The following is a 13,178-nucleotide window of genomic DNA, read 5'->3' as shown; positions in this document are numbered from 1 at the left end:
CTGCCAAAGAAAACTGCAGTCAACTGGTTAAGGATGGTCGGATGATTGCCATGTATTATACCCAAATTAAGAAGAAGAGTGTACTTCCTTTGAGTGGACGAATTTGCACCGTTTGTCCTGAGAGTCTTGCAGAATTTGCAGTCATCGGTGTCTCTTGTCTTAAGGCTACGAGGTTTGCCCTCTTCATGATAAAAAGGGACGTCTCTTTCGTTGTTAGGAAATCTGCCAAAGAAAAGTGCAGTCAACTGGTTAAGGATGGTCGGATGATTGTCATGTAGCTATTATGCCCAAATTAAGAAGAATAGTTTACTTCCATAAGAGTGGAGAACGTCACGCCGCGTTCAGTGCCATGCTGTATAAAGTAGAAGATGAATCAATGACTCATCTGTACATCATACATGTAAAAATGAAAACAGTAACTTTACGAAATGCAAAATACACTGCTAGTCTTACTTTTCACTCAGGGCCCAGCTAGCTATCTAACAATTCATGTTTTTGAAAAACAAAACATGCTATGGAGCATGTTTTACAATAAAAATCAAAGTTTATGCTCACCTTAATCAATTGAAGTTATGTCTCCACCTGCTAAATAAAATGCTTCTTGAGTAGTTTCACCTTGAAAAATCGATGTGAAACAAATCAAAAGAGAGGATTTGGAACGCAAATCCCATTTGGTACAAGACCACCAGTCCATTACGTACAAGACGATCCTCAAAATGAAACGGCACCGACGACGCAATGTTTCCCTTGAAGTTCCGCTTCACAGGTAAAACTTTTGAACCACTGTCTGTTCTTTGAAACAGTTGAACATTTCCAACTAAATACTTACAATCTCTCACATCTTACCTTGGGTGACTTCTACTGTGCATTTTCACGAGCCTCAAATCAACAGGGCATTGCTTTCGGTGTCCTGATGAAATATTCTGAAAGGGCAATGTCCTCGAACTGCAGCAATTGAAAATGTTATTTGTAGAGTCACCTTGACCTCTTCAGTGTAAAAGGAGACGTCTCTTTCATTGGAAATCTGCCAAAGAAAACTGCAGTCAACTGGTTAAGGATGGTCGGATGATTGCCATGTATTATACCCAAATTAAGAAGAAGAGTGTACTTCCTTTGAGTGGACGAATTTGCACCGTTTGTCCTGAGAGTCTTGCAGAATTTGCAGTCATCGGTGTCTCTTGTCTTAAGGCTACGAGGTTTGCCCTCTTCATGATAAAAAGGGACGTCTCTTTCGTTGTTAGGAAATCTGCCAAAGAAAAGTGCAGTCAACTGGTTAAGGATGGTCGGATGATTGTCATGTAGCTATTATGCCCAAATTAAGAAGAATAGTTTACTTCCATAAGAGTGGAGAACGTCACGCCGCGTTCAGTGCCATGCTGTATAAAGTAGAAGATGAATCAATGACTCATCTGTACATCATACATGTAAAAATGAAAACAGTAACTTTACGAAATGCAAAATACACTGCTAGTCTTACTTTTCACTCAGGGCCCAGCTAGCTATCTAACAATTCATGTTTTTGAAAAACAAAACATGCTATGGAGCATGTTTTACAATAAAAATCAAAGTTTATGCTCACCTTAATCAATTGAAGTTATGTCTCCACCTGCTAAATAAAATGCTTCTTGAGTAGTTTCACCTTGAAAAATCGATGTGAAACAAATCAAAAGAGAGGATTTGGAACGCAAATCCCATTTGGTACAAGACCACCAGTCCATTACGTACAAGACGATCCTCAAAATGAAACGGCACCGACGACGCAATGTTTCCCTTGAAGTTCCGCTTCACAGGTAAAACTTTTGAACCACTGTCTGTTCTTTGAAACAGTTGAACATTTCCAACTAAATACTTACAATCTCTCACATCTTACCTTGGGTGACTTCTACTGTGCATTTTCACGAGCCTCAAATCAACAGGGCATTGCTTTCGGTGTCCTGATGAAATATTCTGAAAGGGCAATGTCCTCGAACTGCAGCAATTGAAAATGTTATTTGTAGAGTCACCTTGACCTCTTCAGTGTAAAAGGAGACGTCTCTTTCATTGGAAATCTGCCAAAGAAAACTGCAGTCAACTGGTTAAGGATGGTCGGATGATTGCCATGTATTATACCCAAATTAAGAAGAAGAGTGTACTTCCTTTGAGTGGACAAATTTGCACCGTTTGTCCTGAGAGTCTTGCAGAATTTGCAGTCATCGGTGTCTCTTGTCTTAAGGCTACGAGGTTTGCCCTCTTCATGATAAAAAGGGACGTCTCTTTCGTTGTTAGGAAATCTGCCAAAGAAAAGTGCAGTCAACTGGTTAAGGATGGTCGGATGATTGTCATGTAGCTATTATGCCCAAATTAAGAAGAATAGTTTACTTCCATAAGAGTGGAGAACGTCACGCCGCGTTCAGTGCCATGCTGTATAAAGTAGAAGATGAATCAATGACTCATCTGTACATCATACATGTAAAAATGAAAACAGTAACTTTACGAAATGCAAAATACACTGCTAGTCTTACTTTTCACTCAGGGCCCAGCTAGCTATCTAACAATTCATGTTTTTGAAAAACAAAACATGCTATGGAGCATGTTTTACAATAAAAATCAAAGTTTATGCTCACCTTAATCAATTGAAGTTATGTCTCCACCTGCTAAATAAAATGCTTCTTGAGTAGTTTCACCTTGAAAAATCGATGTGAAACAAATCAAAAGAGAGGATTTGGAACGCAAATCCCATTTGGTACAAGACCACCAGTCCATTACGTACAAGACGATCCTCAAAATGAAACGGCACCGACGACGCAATGTTTCCCTTGAAGTTCCGCTTCACAGGTAAAACTTTTGAACCACTGTCTGTTCTTTGAAACAGTTGAACATTTCCAACTAAATACTTACAATCTCTCACATCTTACCTTGGGTGACTTCTACTGTGCATTTTCACGAGCCTCAAATCAACAGGGCATTGCTTTCGGTGTCCTGATGAAATATTCTGAAAGGGCAATGTCCTCGAACTGCAGCAATTGAAAATGTTATTTGTAGAGTCACCTTGACCTCTTCAGTGTAAAAGGAGACGTCTCTTTCATTGGAAATCTGCCAAAGAAAACTGCAGTCAACTGGTTAAGGATGGTCGGATGATTGCCATGTATTATACCCAAATTAAGAAGAAGAGTGTACTTCCTTTGAGTGGACGAATTTGCACCGTTTGTCCTGAGAGTCTTGCAGAATTTGCAGTCATCGGTGTCTCTTGTCTTAAGGCTACGAGGTTTGCCCTCTTCATGATAAAAAGGGACGTCTCTTTCGTTGTTAGGAAATCTGCCAAAGAAAAGTGCAGTCAACTGGTTAAGGATGGTCGGATGATTGTCATGTAGCTATTATGCCCAAATTAAGAAGAATAGTTTACTTCCATAAGAGTGGAGAACGTCACGCCGCGTTCAGTGCCATGCTGTATAAAGTAGAAGATGAATCAATGACTCATCTGTACATCATACATGTAAAAATGAAAACAGTAACTTTACGAAATGCAAAATACACTGCTAGTCTTACTTTTCACTCAGGGCCCAGCTAGCTATCTAACAATTCATGTTTTTGAAAAACAAAACATGCTATGGAGCATGTTTTACAATAAAAATCAAAGTTTATGCTCACCTTAATCAATTGAAGTTATGTCTCCACCTGCTAAATAAAATGCTTCTTGAGTAGTTTCACCTTGAAAAATCGATGTGAAACAAATCAAAAGAGAGGATTTGGAACGCAAATCCCATTTGGTACAAGACCACCAGTCCATTACGTACAAGACGATCCTCAAAATGAAACGGCACCGACGACGCAATGTTTCCCTTGAAGTTCCGCTTCACAGGTAAAACTTTTGAACCACTGTCTGTTCTTTGAAACAGTTGAACATTTCCAACTAAATACTTACAATCTCTCACATCTTACCTTGGGTGACTTCTACTGTGCATTTTCACGAGCCTCAAATCAACAGGGCATTGCTTTCGGTGTCCTGATGAAATATTCTGAAAGGGCAATGTCCTCGAACTGCAGCAATTGAAAATGTTATTTGTAGAGTCACCTTGACCTCTTCAGTGTAAAAGGAGACGTCTCTTTCATTGGAAATCTGCCAAAGAAAACTGCAGTCAACTGGTTAAGGATGGTCGGATGATTGCCATGTATTATACCCAAATTAAGAAGAAGAGTGTACTTCCTTTGAGTGGACAAATTTGCACCGTTTGTCCTGAGAGTCTTGCAGAATTTGCAGTCATCGGTGTCTCTTGTCTTAAGGCTACGAGGTTTGCCCTCTTCATGATAAAAAGGGACGTCTCTTTCGTTGTTAGGAAATCTGCCAAAGAAAAGTGCAGTCAACTGGTTAAGGATGGTCGGATGATTGTCATGTAGCTATTATGCCCAAATTAAGAAGAATAGTTTACTTCCATAAGAGTGGAGAACGTCACGCCGCGTTCAGTGCCATGCTGTATAAAGTAGAAGATGAATCAATGACTCATCTGTACATCATACATGTAAAAATGAAAACAGTAACTTTACGAAATGCAAAATACACTGCTAGTCTTACTTTTCACTCAGGGCCCAGCTAGCTATCTAACAATTCATGTTTTTGAAAAACAAAACATGCTATGGAGCATGTTTTACAATAAAAATCAAAGTTTATGCTCACCTTAATCAATTGAAGTTATGTCTCCACCTGCTAAATAAAATGCTTCTTGAGTAGTTTCACCTTGAAAAATCGATGTGAAACAAATCAAAAGAGAGGATTTGGAACGCAAATCCCATTTGGTACAAGACCACCAGTCCATTACGTACAAGACGATCCTCAAAATGAAACGGCACCGACGACGCAATGTTTCCCTTGAAGTTCCGCTTCACAGGTAAAACTTTTGAACCACTGTCTGTTCTTTGAAACAGTTGAACATTTCCAACTAAATACTTACAATCTCTCACATCTTACCTTGGGTGACTTCTACTGTGCATTTTCACGAGCCTCAAATCAACAGGGCATTGCTTTCGGTGTCCTGATGAAATATTCTGAAAGGGCAATGTCCTCGAACTGCAGCAATTGAAAATGTTATTTGTAGAGTCACCTTGACCTCTTCAGTGTAAAAGGAGACGTCTCTTTCATTGGAAATCTGCCAAAGAAAACTGCAGTCAACTGGTTAAGGATGGTCGGATGATTGCCATGTATTATACCCAAATTAAGAAGAAGAGTGTACTTCCTTTGAGTGGACGAATTTGCACCGTTTGTCCTGAGAGTCTTGCAGAATTTGCAGTCATCGGTGTCTCTTGTCTTAAGGCTACGAGGTTTGCCCTCTTCATGATAAAAAGGGACGTCTCTTTCGTTGTTAGGAAATCTGCCAAAGAAAAGTGCAGTCAACTGGTTAAGGATGGTCGGATGATTGTCATGTAGCTATTATGCCCAAATTAAGAAGAATAATTTACTTCCATAAGAGTGGAGAACGTCACGCCGCGTTCAGTGCCATGCTGTATAAAGTAGAAGATGAATCAATGACTCATCTGTACATCATACATGTAAAAATGAAAACAGTAACTTTACGAAATGCAAAATACACTGCTAGTCTTACTTTTCACTCAGGGCCCAGCTAGCTATCTAACAATTCATGTTTTTGAAAAACAAAACATGCTATGGAGCATGTTTTACAATAAAAATCAAAGTTTATGCTCACCTTAATCAATTGAAGTTATGTCTCCACCTGCTAAATAAAATGCTTCTTGAGTAGTTTCACCTTGAAAAATCGATGTGAAACAAATCAAAAGAGAGGATTTGGAACGCAAATCCCATTTGGTACAAGACCACCAGTCCATTACGTACAAGACGATCCTCAAAATGAAACGGCACCGACGACGCAATGTTTCCCTTGAAGTTCCGCTTCACAGGTAAAACTTTTGAACCACTGTCTGTTCTTTGAAACAGTTGAACATTTCCAACTAAATACTTACAATCTCTCACATCTTACCTTGGGTGACTTCTACTGTGCATTTTCACGAGCCTCAAATCAACAGGGCATTGCTTTCGGTGTCCTGATGAAATATTCTGAAAGGGCAATGTCCTCGAACTGCAGCAATTGAAAATGTTATTTGTAGAGTCACCTTGACCTCTTCAGTGTAAAAGGAGACGTCTCTTTCATTGGAAATCTGCCAAAGAAAACTGCAGTCAACTGGTTAAGGATGGTCGGATGATTGCCATGTATTATACCCAAATTAAGAAGAAGAGTGTACTTCCTTTGAGTGGACAAATTTGCACCGTTTGTCCTGAGAGTCTTGCAGAATTTGCAGTCATCGGTGTCTCTTGTCTTAAGGCTACGAGGTTTGCCCTCTTCATGATAAAAAGGGACGTCTCTTTCGTTGTTAGGAAATCTGCCAAAGAAAAGTGCAGTCAACTGGTTAAGGATGGTCGGATGATTGTCATGTAGCTATTATGCCCAAATTAAGAAGAATAGTTTACTTCCATAAGAGTGGAGAACGTCACGCCGCGTTCAGTGCCATGCTGTATAAAGTAGAAGATGAATCAATGACTCATCTGTACATCATACATGTAAAAATGAAAACAGTAACTTTACGAAATGCAAAATACACTGCTAGTCTTACTTTTCACTCAGGGCCCAGCTAGCTATCTAACAATTCATGTTTTTGAAAAACAAAACATGCTATGGAGCATGTTTTACAATAAAAATCAAAGTTTATGCTCACCTTAATCAATTGAAGTTATGTCTCCACCTGCTAAATAAAATGCTTCTTGAGTAGTTTCACCTTGAAAAATCGATGTGAAACAAATCAAAAGAGAGGATTTGGAACGCAAATCCCATTTGGTACAAGACCACCAGTCCATTACGTACAAGACGATCCTCAAAATGAAACGGCACCGACGACGCAATGTTTCCCTTGAAGTTCCGCTTCACAGGTAAAACTTTTGAACCACTGTCTGTTCTTTGAAACAGTTGAACATTTCCAACTAAATACTTACAATCTCTCACATCTTACCTTGGGTGACTTCTACTGTGCATTTTCACGAGCCTCAAATCAACAGGGCATTGCTTTCGGTGTCCTGATGAAATATTCTGAAAGGGCAATGTCCTCGAACTGCAGCAATTGAAAATGTTATTTGTAGAGTCACCTTGACCTCTTCAGTGTAAAAGGAGACGTCTCTTTCATTGGAAATCTGCCAAAGAAAACTGCAGTCAACTGGTTAAGGATGGTCGGATGATTGCCATGTATTATACCCAAATTAAGAAGAAGAGTGTACTTCCTTTGAGTGGACGAATTTGCACCGTTTGTCCTGAGAGTCTTGCAGAATTTGCAGTCATCGGTGTCTCTTGTCTTAAGGCTACGAGGTTTGCCCTCTTCATGATAAAAAGGGACGTCTCTTTCGTTGTTAGGAAATCTGCCAAAGAAAAGTGCAGTCAACTGGTTAAGGATGGTCGGATGATTGTCATGTAGCTATTATGCCCAAATTAAGAAGAATAGTTTACTTCCATAAGAGTGGAGAACGTCACGCTGCGTTCAGTGCCATGCTGTATAAAGTAGAAGATGAATCAATGACTCATCTGTACATCATACATGTAAAAATGAAAACAGTAACTTTACGAAATGCAAAATACACTGCTAGTCTTACTTTTCACTCAGGGCCCAGCTAGCTATCTAACAATTCATGTTTTTGAAAAACAAAACATGCTATGGAGCATGTTTTACAATAAAAATCAAAGTTTATGCTCACCTTAATCAATTGAAGTTATGTCTCCACCTGCTAAATAAAATGCTTCTTGAGTAGTTTCACCTTGAAAAATCGATGTGAAACAAATCAAAAGAGAGGATTTGGAACGCAAATCCCATTTGGTACAAGACCACCAGTCCATTACGTACAAGACGATCCTCAAAATGAAACGGCACCGACGACGCAATGTTTCCCTTGAAGTTCCGCTTCACAGGTAAAACTTTTGAACCACTGTCTGTTCTTTGAAACAGTTGAACATTTCCAACTAAATACTTACAATCTCTCACATCTTACCTTGGGTGACTTCTACTGTGCATTTTCACGAGCCTCAAATCAACAGGGCATTGCTTTCGGTGTCCTGATGAAATATTCTGAAAGGGCAATGTCCTCGAACTGCAGCAATTGAAAATGTTATTTGTAGAGTCACCTTGACCTCTTCAGTGTAAAAGGAGACGTCTCTTTCATTGGAAATCTGCCAAAGAAAACTGCAGTCAACTGGTTAAGGATGGTCGGATGATTGCCATGTATTATACCCAAATTAAGAAGAAGAGTGTACTTCCTTTGAGTGGACGAATTTGCACCGTTTGTCCTGAGAGTCTTGCAGAATTTGCAGTCATCGGTGTCTCTTGTCTTAAGGCTACGAGGTTTGCCCTCTTCATGATAAAAAGGGACGTCTCTTTCGTTGTTAGGAAATCTGCCAAAGAAAAGTGCAGTCAACTGGTTAAGGATGGTCGGATGATTGTCATGTAGCTATTATGCCCAAATTAAGAAGAATAGTTTACTTCCATAAGAGTGGAGAACGTCACGCCGCGTTCAGTGCCATGCTGTATAAAGTAGAAGATGAATCAATGACTCATCTGTACATCATACATGTAAAAATGAAAACAGTAACTTTACGAAATGCAAAATACACTGCTAGTCTTACTTTTCAATCAGGGCCCAGCTAGCTATCTAACAATTCATGTTTTTGAAAAACAAAACATGCTATGGAGCATGTTTTACAATAAAAATCAAAGTTTATGCTCACCTTAATCAATTGAAGTAATGTCTCCACCTGCTAAATAAAATGCTTCTTGAGTAGTTTCACCTTGAAAAATCGATGTGAAACAAATCAAAAGAGAGGATTTGGAACGCAAATCCCATTTGGTACAAGACCACCAGTCCATTACGTACAAGACGATCCTCAAAATGAAACGGCACCGACGACGCAATGTTTCCCTTGAAGTTCCGCTTCACAGGTAAAACTTTTGAACCACTGTCTGTTCTTTGAAACAGTTGAACATTTCCAACTAAATACTTACAATCTCTCACATCTTACCTTGGGTGACTTCTACTGTGCATTTTCACGAGCCTCAAATCAACAGGGCATTGCTTTCGGTGTCCTGATGAAATATTCTGAAAGGGCAATGTCCTCGAACTGCAGCAATTGAAAATGTTATTTGTAGAGTCACCTTGACCTCTTCAGTGTAAAAGGAGACGTCTCTTTCATTGGAAATCTGCCAAAGAAAACTGCAGTCAACTGGTTAAGGATGGTCGGATGATTGCCATGTATTATACCCAAATTAAGAAGAAGAGTGTACTTCCTTTGAGTGGACGAATTTGCACCGTTTGTCCTGAGAGTCTTGCAGAATTTGCAGTCATCGGTGTCTCTTGTCTTAAGGCTATGAGGTTTGCCCTCTGCAGTATAAAAGGAGACACCTCTTTCGTTGTTAGGAAATCTGCCAAAGAAAACTGCAGTCAACTGGTTAAGGATGGTCGGATGATTGCCATGTATTATACCCAAATTAAGAAGAAGAGTTTACTTCCTTTGAGTGGACGAATTTGCACCGTTTGTCCTGAAAGTCTTGCAGAATTTGCAACCATCGGTGTCTCCTGTCTTAAGGCTACGAGGTTTGCCCTCTTCATGATAAAAAGGGACGTCTCTTTCGTTGTTAGGAAATCTGCCAAAGAAAAGTGCAGTCAACTGGTTAAGGATGGTCGGATGATTGCCATGTATTATACCCAAATTAAGAAGAAGAGTTTACTTCCATAAGAGTGGAGAACGTCAAGCTGCTTTCAGTGCCATGCTGTATAAAGTAGAAGATGAATCAATGACTCATCTGTACATCATACATGTAAAAATGAAAACAGTAACTTTATGAAATGCAAAATACACTGCTCGTCTTACTTTTCAAACAGGTCCCAGCTAGCTATCTAACAATTCATGTTTTTGAAAAACAAAACATGCTATGGAGCATGTTTTACAATAAAAATCAAAGTTTATGCTCACCTTAATCAATTGAAGTTATGTCTCCACCTGCTAAATAAAATGCTTCTTGAGTAGTTTCATTTTGAAAAATCGATGTGAAATAAATCAAAAGACAGGATTTGGAACGCAAATCCCATTTGGTACAAGACCACCAGTCCATTACGTACAAGACGATCCTCAAAATGAAACGGCACCGACGACGCAATGTTTCCCTTGAAGTTCCACTTCCCAGGTAAAACCTTTGAACCACTGTCTGTTCTTTGAAACAGTTGAACATTTCCAACTAAATACTTACAATCTCTCACATCTTACCTTAGGTGACTCAACAGGGCATTGCTTTCAATATCCTTCTGAAGTATTCTGAAAAGGCAGTCTCATGTCTTCAGGCTATGAGGCTGAGGACAAACATTGAAAAGTAAGGTATTGCTTAGTCATTCATTAGGAAACAAGCACAGATCCTGTACAGACCCACGGCGCGTGTTCACTTCCATGCACTGAAGCACTGTGATGCGGTTAAATTACCTAATTCCACTAACGTTACTTAAATATCACATGGTAATGTTAAAGGCACCTTACCGTTAAAGTTTGTAGGGTAGTAAAGACGAGTTACTGTCTGCAAATCCCCATTACGGACTGTGGAATGTTAAGTTTCACTTTTGTTTTCACACCGGGAGAGTATGTGGATTGAGTTCAATGCTGCTGGTCTGCTGTCTGTACATCTCCAAATTAGACATGACGTGATGCGCACATCAGGCGCATTAGAGATTGATTTAGATCCATTCATATACAGTGAGCAACTTTTGATTTTGTGCCTTTGTATGGGAAACACTGCATCTCACAGTCAAAAACGCCCTCTAGAGGCCATCTGATGAAGCGCGTCATCTCACTCAGCGTTACCTGACTGACTGATTGACTGAGTGACTGACTGCCTGACCTGAATTTGCCTTGAGATGCCCTCGGCTGCGCCGTGGGAAAAAGCATATATCAAGAACTAGTACTCATACATGGCATTTTAACTTTCTAACTAAACTTCATTACAAGATCCACAGTAGAACTCAGTGCCAAAGTAAGATGAATTAATGACACATGTACATTATACTTACAAAAATTAAAACAGTAACAATTTATGAAATGAAAAATATCAAATAAACTGTTTCTTACTTGTCAATCAGGGACAACCTAGCTATCTAACAATTCATATTCTTGAAGCACAAAACATGCTATAGAGCATGTGTTTTATAATAAAAAAAATAGAAGTTTACGCTCACCTTCATCAAATGAAGTTCATTAAGTTCACAGGATACATCGGTGTCCTGTGATACATATGTTGAAGCCAGAGCTGTATACAGAGTTGTCCAAATGTCCTAACTGAAAAATAAAATCCCCAAACATAATGTCATAGTGTCAACTGTGAGATGTTTTGAGCATGGACATACAAGGTTCAGTACATGAGTGAGGAGAGGGTTCAGTACATGAGTGAATATGTGTCTATTTTACACCTTTAATTATAGTTTGTATCCATTCTACATTAAGTAGCCTAATTAATGTGATAAGTACTTTAACATTGTATGTTGCTAAAAACTTATATTTGTTTTCTGACAGAATATTATATCGGACTTTGCCAACTCTGAATTCTTCTCCCATTAAATAAATTCGTTTTTTTTCCCCACACAGAAAAAGGAATAGCATAGGAATATGATAGTGATACCATAACAGACAAAAATACCATGAAGGAGGTCAATATAAACACAGCACCAAGGAATATGATGATGATTTTTCACCTGTTAGAGTTACTAACAAGTCTACGGTAAACCTTTAATATTTATAGTCCTTTAATCACTGAGCAGTGGCAAGGGGTGTATACACATCAGATTATTGGATTTAATTAAACCTTGCTTTGCAATTGCTGAACGAATGAAAATGTCCAATAATTATTGTCAATTAATTTTCAGCTATTAACCACCAAATGACCAGTCTCCTCCGCATATATGTTTCTGTCTGAATTGGATTGTCACATTGACCAAATGAGGAGGCAGAGGCTCCTTTAAGTATGACTGATATTCCTGATGTCGTTTGACCAAGTCTGTTGTGGTAACAACATGTCTCTTGAGGTTTATTTGTTTGGACCATGCTAGCAAAATATTCACTCAAGCGAGTAGGCTACTATTTTGTCATGCTGTAACTTAACTTCGTGAAAACGTGAGCTCCTGTTGTTTCCTTCAGCCTCTATCACAGCGGTGCGCTCTTCTCTTCTTGGAAATCCCTCCTTCAGAAAGGTGAGTCTTCGTTTTTATAATAATAAAAAAGAAGTTCAAATCCTACCGTAACTCTAACAAACGGTACCTGCCTGTTCACCGCTCAACGCCAAACGCACAATTTGGGACTTCATGCTGTTCTAGAATTAGCCTACTGGATTGATGCGTCACAGACACACTGGACCCTATAGCAATATTATAGCAATATTATTAGAGATACCATAGGAGATACAAAAAAAAATAAAAATACTTTTAAGTAGGCCTACGAAAACACAATAAATGCCCATACTGTGACTGCCTGCCTGGTGTGGAAAAATACCTAAGACATTGAAAACATCAGGGTATTCCTTTCAGACATTCAAGCCAAATTCAATTCAGAGTGAATATAATGTTGCCTTGTTTATCGGCAAACGTATACACAATACTAGAACAAAACTTAGGACCTTTGTCAAATCGTAAGGATCCATTCTTAAATTCGGCCTGTACTGAATTCAATAAAACTTCCAATTTTATAGTTGGTTTGGCTGCTATCTCTTCGTTTTCTTCCAAAATACATCTTGGATGGCGGCAGCAAGCAGTGTGACCCGATTTTAAAGGTTGTGATCTTATTAAAATAAATGTTGCTTGGTGGATCGGATTCATGCCGAATTGAAGAATGGATCAAAAAGGTTGTAAGTCCGTTACTACGAGGTGTGTAGTTTTGCCAGTTAGCAAAGGAATCAGGAGATTCAGAGATTCAATCAGAGATTATCACAGTGTGCTGTACTACAGTCTAGGCAGTTTTCCTTGTTTAAATGTCAGACTACTATGTGTTTTATTGCATAACGTATATACAGTAGCCTACATACATGAACTAATAATGTAAGTAAAGAAAGTAGGCTTAGTATGAACTAACTGTATACCTTGCTTTTCATATACTTTTTATTTAACTTTGTTAAAACTGCCTACACTCCCA

The sequence above is a fragment of the Centroberyx gerrardi genome, chromosome 1 (assembly GCF_048128805.1).
Source record: "Centroberyx gerrardi isolate f3 chromosome 1, fCenGer3.hap1.cur.20231027, whole genome shotgun sequence".
In the NCBI taxonomy this organism is placed as follows: Eukaryota; Metazoa; Chordata; class Actinopteri; order Beryciformes; family Berycidae; genus Centroberyx; species Centroberyx gerrardi.
Note: the sequence above shows the minus strand (reverse complement) of the source record.